Source organism: Lepus europaeus, chromosome 1 (assembly GCF_033115175.1).
Source record: "Lepus europaeus isolate LE1 chromosome 1, mLepTim1.pri, whole genome shotgun sequence".
NCBI lineage: Eukaryota > Metazoa > Chordata > Mammalia > Lagomorpha > Leporidae > Lepus > Lepus europaeus.
This window is the reverse complement of record NC_084827.1, coordinates 61913763-61920384: the sequence shown is the minus strand read 5'-3', so window position 1 is coordinate 61920384 and position 6622 is coordinate 61913763. Positions and strand designations below refer to the sequence as shown.

General features: G+C 39.5%; 1 pseudogene; it reads left to right on the top strand.

Moving 5' to 3' along the window:
• The first annotated feature begins 2292 nt into the window (after positions 1-2292).
• LOC133762762 (CCR4-NOT transcription complex subunit 7-like) lies at positions 2293-5973 on the top strand (annotated as a pseudogene).
• Positions 5974-6622: the final 649 nt, after the last annotated feature.

Here is a 6622-nt window from a genome sequence, read left to right as displayed (position 1 = left end):
CTACTGCAGTTTCGTCTCACCTCTCTTTCCAGTGCTGGTGCGGAGGCTCTCAGCTGCTGGGGTCCCACACCATGGGCACCCATGTTACCGTTGATTTCTCAACAATGTTGCAGTTGATACATTTCTGAGAGGAGGAGCGTGGTGGGGGCAAGAGGCGTGGAGTCACCACACAGACCCCGGGAGTCAGGTGAAAGCAGGCTTGAGGCGAGCAGCCCTCAGACTTGTTTATTACAGTTGGAACAACATCTTATATAGCCAAGACCAGCCAATCTGGTCAAGGGGTGGTCTATGCCCCAACCAATCACAGCCTGTTGCCAGGCAGGCTCCGTTGCCAGGTGGGTTTCAAAGCCATTCCTGAGTAACTGACACTCACTTGCCAGTGGCCACCTTGGCATGGCCTTCTCATTCCACCGCACCCATGCCCTTCATGTAGATCCACCGTGTCACTCTAATTATGAAAGAGTTTCCTCTGCCATAACTCTTCCCTGAGTCTACACTATCTCTACTTTTATTCAATTATTGTCTCCATAGCTATCAATAAGGTCCTCCCTATTCTACCATCTTGGAACCCCATAAGTAGCCTTTCAAGGCTAAGTTTTTTCATATAGCAGCATGAATTTAACGTTATCCCATGTATTTCTGTGGCTTCATAGTATGTTTTCTAATTCAAGAATAGTATTTTATGGTATATGTGCAGGTACACATAGATGTTAATCAATGTATCCATTAAAAGCTATAATGGTTGCTACCAGTTTTTGATGATTGTGGAAAAGGCTGTTATACATAGTGATGTGCTGATTTTGAATGCCTATGCTTTCAAGCCAATTGGTCACCTAGTTAGGACAAAATTGTGTGATCATTTAGGAAAACTCCAGTTAGCTGTGAAAGAGACTGCCGATCTGTTTTCCAAAGTAGCCAGAGAATTGTGCATTTCTACCTAAAATTAGTGAGAACTCCCATGGCTGTATATCCCCATTAATATTTGGTATAGTTATTTAAGTTTTATTTTAATTGAGCCATTTTAATAGCTATATAGTGTATTCTCATTGTTTTAATTTACAGGTTCCTAAGGACATTTGATATTAAATCTCTTTTTAATATCTTCATCTATATATACTCTTAGGTGAGGTGTAGTAATTATTCTAGAGATTATGTTATATTTAAAATTCACCAGAGTTAACAAGAATCAGTGCTTTGTACCACATTAATTTTAATGATGTATTATTTATTTAAAAGTCAGAGTTATAGAGAGGGAGAGAGGGAGAGATTGATTCCATCTTCAGGTTCACTCTCCAAATGGCCTCAACAGTCAGGGCTGCTCCAGACTGAAACCAGGTGTTAGTAGTTTCATGTGGGTTTCACAGTCTCACAAAGACTTGGGCCATCTTCCACTGCATACCCAGTCACATTCACAGGGAGCTGGATCAGAAGTTGAGCATCCAAGACTCAAACCAGTGCCCATATGGCATGCTGGTATCACAGGTAGCAGCTTTACTTGCTATGTCACAACATGCCCCCCAACCCTAAAGTTTTATTTAAAAACCTAAAACTGCAATTCCAGATCCCTACTTATTTTTTGTTCCTTTGTGATTATACATTTTTCTTATAATAATGCTGCATACTCCAGAAGCATTATTTTTAAATTAAGGAGAGAAACACTTATGTGTATGTAAAATTATCATTCATACAACTCCACCTCTTCATTTGCTAACATCCTCTTCATACAGAAGAATATATTTCAGCTTTTCTTGCTTAGCTGGGCTGCTATATTCCAATTTTCTCAGGTTTGATTTTTGAAACTGTCTTCATCTGATATTTATTTTTGAGGTAGGAAGTAGTTTGAAGCCAATCTAAGCCATTCAGACCTAGGCTTCACTGTAACTTTGTTTGAATTTAGTTCACCACTGTCTTCCGAAGTTTTATGGGTGTGATCAGATTTTCCATGAAGCTGGACACTGACTTCTGGATGTCAGTGAGAGTTAGGGCAACTCAATATAGCTGAACTACAAATTACAGCAACCAAGGAGAAGTTCTGTCTGCTGTAAGGAGCTAATCAGCTTGCTGTTAAGTTTTCTACTATTCAGGTTTTCTGTTTTCCTGGCATTCTGCCACTAGCCTTTAGAGAAGATCTGTTGTGCACTTAGTGATGACCTGAAGAGTCTCAAAGGGAATGCTCTCTGCTATTCTCATCAGGGTTAATACTTTTCCCAGTATTCAGAAAGTCTGTAGTGTGGAGGTCGTAAATGCTTGGAGATCCTAGAGTTATTTCTCTGTTCTCCCTAACTTGCCCCAATGGTTGACAGCGATCGTCTTGACCTTGATGGTGATGCAGAGTTACATGTAGTAATGTTTGTTGGTTCTCTTATCCTGACTGCAACCTTAGCAGAATGCTGCCTTGCCCTTGTGTATGGCTCCATGTGTCTTCAGAGAGCTCTCCCAGCTCTTGTGATGCATTTGCATCTTTCACTCTGTCTTTCTAATGTATGCTTTGGGTGCATATTCACTTTAAATTTGAAGTTCATTAGAATTCAAACCTATCATAAGAATCCACAAATATATTTTCCCAAATCATAATGATCATCATGATTTCACAAATGAAATCCAGTGATTGGTTTGTAACTAACTTATATGGCTCTTTAATTGAGAACATTTGCAAATACTATAGGTTATAAGCAAGACCAAAATTTGAAATATGGGTTGAATATCAACCTCCAAAACAAAATGAAATCTAAAAGAAAACAGTAGCTTAAACCAGTCTATATAAGCGCATGTAGATTGACTTCTGCAAGTTTATAATTTAATGATGCATGAAAATGTTTGTCCAGAGCTGATTTCCTGTGAGGAGGTTTTATTTGTTTCTTGACTATGTTTTATCTACTATTCAATATAAAGCACGTGTGCCCTTATTTTAATAAGAAGATTTTCAAGTTAAATGAATTTTTTTTCATAAAGAAACATTAACTAAAAGTTAGTCACTGTTCCATATCAATGTCTCTAAACATTTTTATGAGCTATGGTGAAGCTTGACGGAAGTTGGAGATAAGAACAGTTCACTTTTCAAAATAACTACCAAGGCTGTCTGCTCTTTGGAATGACTGATTTGGTTTCTCAAAGAGCACAACCTTCCATTCTATACTTTTGATCGTTTACATAAAAATTCCATAAGGAGGAGCAAAGAAATCATTATTAAATGAAAAAGTTACATCTCAAGGGCCAGGGTTGCCATTCAGTGGGTTATGCCACCACCTGCAACACAAGCATCCCATATTGAGCAGCAGTTTGAGTCCTGGCTACTCTGCTTCCAACCCAGCTTCCTGCTAAGGCACCTGAGATGGCAGCAGAAGATGACCCTAGCACGTACTTGGTTCTCTGCCACCAAAGTAGGAGACCTGGATGAAGTTTGTGATTCGGGCTTTGGCCTGGCCCAGCGTTGGCTACTGTGGCTATTTAGGAAATGAACTAGGGAATGAAAGATATCTTTCTCTCTCCTTCTTCTCCCATTCTTCCTGCCACTATGCCTTTTAAGTAAATAAAGGAAGTGATGACGCATCGCAGTGTGGCGCAGCTCCAGCTACCCTTTCCCCTTTGATGGGCAAGAGGTGTCTATGGGGCACCTGCTGACACCCCAACCACTACCACCACCGCCGCTACCACTGAGTGCTGTCTCTATGGTGAGGAGGAGGAGCACGAGCTCTGCAACACAGGTGCATAAATAAAGGATAAAGTATTTTATGAAACAAATCTTCAATCAAGTATAACATTTTGATGGTTGGCATCTAGACTCTCTTGTGCCCTCACTGTGCCAGCAGCAACTGTAGATAATAGCCAAAGAATTTGTGAAGTTTGGGCTTGCAACCTGGATGAAGAGATGAAGAAAATTCGTCAAGTTATCCGAAAATATAATTACATTGCTATGGACACTAAGTTTCCAGGAGCAATGCTGGCTATCAATACCAACTATTGCAGTGTAATGTAGCCTTGTTAAAGATAATTCAGCTAGGACTGACCTTTATGAATGAACAAGGAGAATACCCTCCAGGAACTTCAATTGGCAGTTTAGTTTCAAATTTAATGTGATAGAGGACATGTATGCCCAGGACTCCATAGAGCTGCTAACAACATCTGGTATCCAATTTAAAAAAACTTGAGGAGGAAGGAATTGAGACCCAGTACTTGCAGAACTTCTTATGACTTCTGGAGTGGTCCTCTGTGAAGGGGTCAATGGTTATCATTTCATAGTGCTTATGACTTTGGATATTTAATCAAAGCCCTGACAAACTCCAATTTGCCTGAAGAAGAATTTGACTTCTTTGAGATCCTTCACTTGTTTTTTCCTGTCATTTATAATGTGAAGTACCTCATGAAGAGCTGCAAAAATCTCACTGAAAAGTGATCTCTGTTAAATATAAGAGTGGGAAAAAGAGAGGGAGGAGATGTACAATTTGGGACATGCTCAATCGGACTTGCCCCAAATGGTAGAGTTAGAAACATGCCAGGGGATTCCAATTCAATTCCATCAAGGATCAAGGTGGCATGTACCAATGCCATCTCACTAGTCCAAGTGATCAATTTTAGTTCACAGTTGATCACACTGATAGGTCTAAGAGTCAAAGGGATCACATAAACAAGACTAGTGTCTGCCAATACTAACTGATAGAATCAAAAAGGGAGAATGATCCATCATGGGAAGCGGGATACACAGCAGACTCATAGAATGGCAGATGTCCTAAACAGCACTCTGGCCTCAGAATCATCCCTTAAGACATTCGGATATGGCTCAAGAGCCCATGAGAGTATTTTAGGCACGGAAAGCCAAGGCACTCTGGGGGGTGGGGGGGGGGGGAGAAGACCTAAATGAAAGATCTCTGCGAGTGAGATCCCAGTAGAAAGAACAGGGCCATCAAAGAAGGAGGTACCTTTCTCTGAAGGGAGGAGAGAACTTCCACTTTGACTATGACCCTGTCAGAATAAGATCGAAGTTGGCGAACTCTAAAGGCTTCCATAGCCTTGGCAACTCATGACTAGAGCCTAGGGAGATTTCTGATGCCATAAACAAGAGTGTCAAATTGTTAAGTCAACAACAGGAGTCACTGTGTACTTACTTCTCATGTGGGATCTGTCCTTAATGTGTTGTCCAATGTGAAGTAATGCTATAAGTAGTACTGAAACAGTATTTTTCCCTTTGTGTTTCTTTGTGGGTGCAAACTGTTGAAATCTTTACTTAATATATACTAAATCGATCTTCTGTATATGAATCTTGATGTGAATGGAATGGGAGAGGGAGCGGGAGATGGGAGGGGTGCGAGTGGGAGGGAAATTATGGGGGGGGGGGAGCCATTGTAATCCATAAACTGTACTTTGGAAATTTATATTTACTAAATAAAAAAAAGTTAAAAACAAAAAAAAAATCTCAAAGATGGATCACAGGAAGTTGCTGAACAGTTAGAGCTGGAATGGATAGGACCACAACATCAGGCAGGATCTGATTCATTACTCACAGGAATGGCCTTTTTCAAAATGAGAGAAATGTTCTTTGAAGATCATATTGATGATGCCAAATATTGTGGCCATTTGTATGGCCTTGGTTCTGGTTCATCCTATGTACAGAATGGCACAGGGAATGCATATGAAGAGGAAGCCAACAAGCAGTCAGGACATGAAATAGTCCTTTTATTTTATTTGAGCTACACACATGCTTGTATATAGGTTTTATCTCTGGCTGAATCCCTTGAACAATAGACAATACTTTCCCCCCTTTCATAGCCCATTTTATTTCCTTTCTTTCAGTACTAAGTATGGCCATTCCTATCTCAGATATCAATAAATAGAAATGCATTCAGGTAAACTTTGCCCTTAATTTAATATGCTTGTTAGCAAGTGTGTGTGACAGAAGAGTGGGGAAAGCTACATCATACTGAATATTTTGATAAACTTACTGACTTGAGGTTTGTTTTTCCCCTTTCCTAAATTAACTAGCACTAACTGTAATTTATTCCCCTGTTTCATGTCTCTGCCTTCGTTCTACAGGAGTTTTAGCTATTTGAGATTGTGGACCATCAATTTTGCACTTTAGAGAGTGATTCTGACTCAAGTCCTCTGTTTCATCAGATATTTTGGTTTTTCTTGCTCTTAGGTAAAAAATGACCATCAACCAACTTTATACAGTATTTACTTGTTTTTGAACCATAAAATACAGTACTTTCATGGTGCAAATTGTTGATTAAGCAAAACTAACAAGAAAAAAAAGACAAGAAAATACTGAGGAGCTTAGTAACTGCTGTTTCTATATGTAGTGTTTAATCTTCCAAGCACATCTGCTGTCTGTGTTTCTAATTGGCTTGTGTAGGCTGCTCTGTGACTGAAGAATTTGCAAACCAGCTTTAGACCCTTCAGGAAAAATCCCTTGTGATTGGACATTTAGTATCTGCCAGGAAACTGGTATTCATGTTGTTGAAGGTACAGTTGTTTTATGATAGTACACTTCCCCTGATCTGCTCATTCTTCCGTCACTGTTTACCCCTTTTTTATTTTGTAACCATACTTATAATGTCCTTGATTTGTTAATTACACAAATCAATTTCATTTAAAGACCAAAGATAACAAGATTTTAGGTATATGTTGT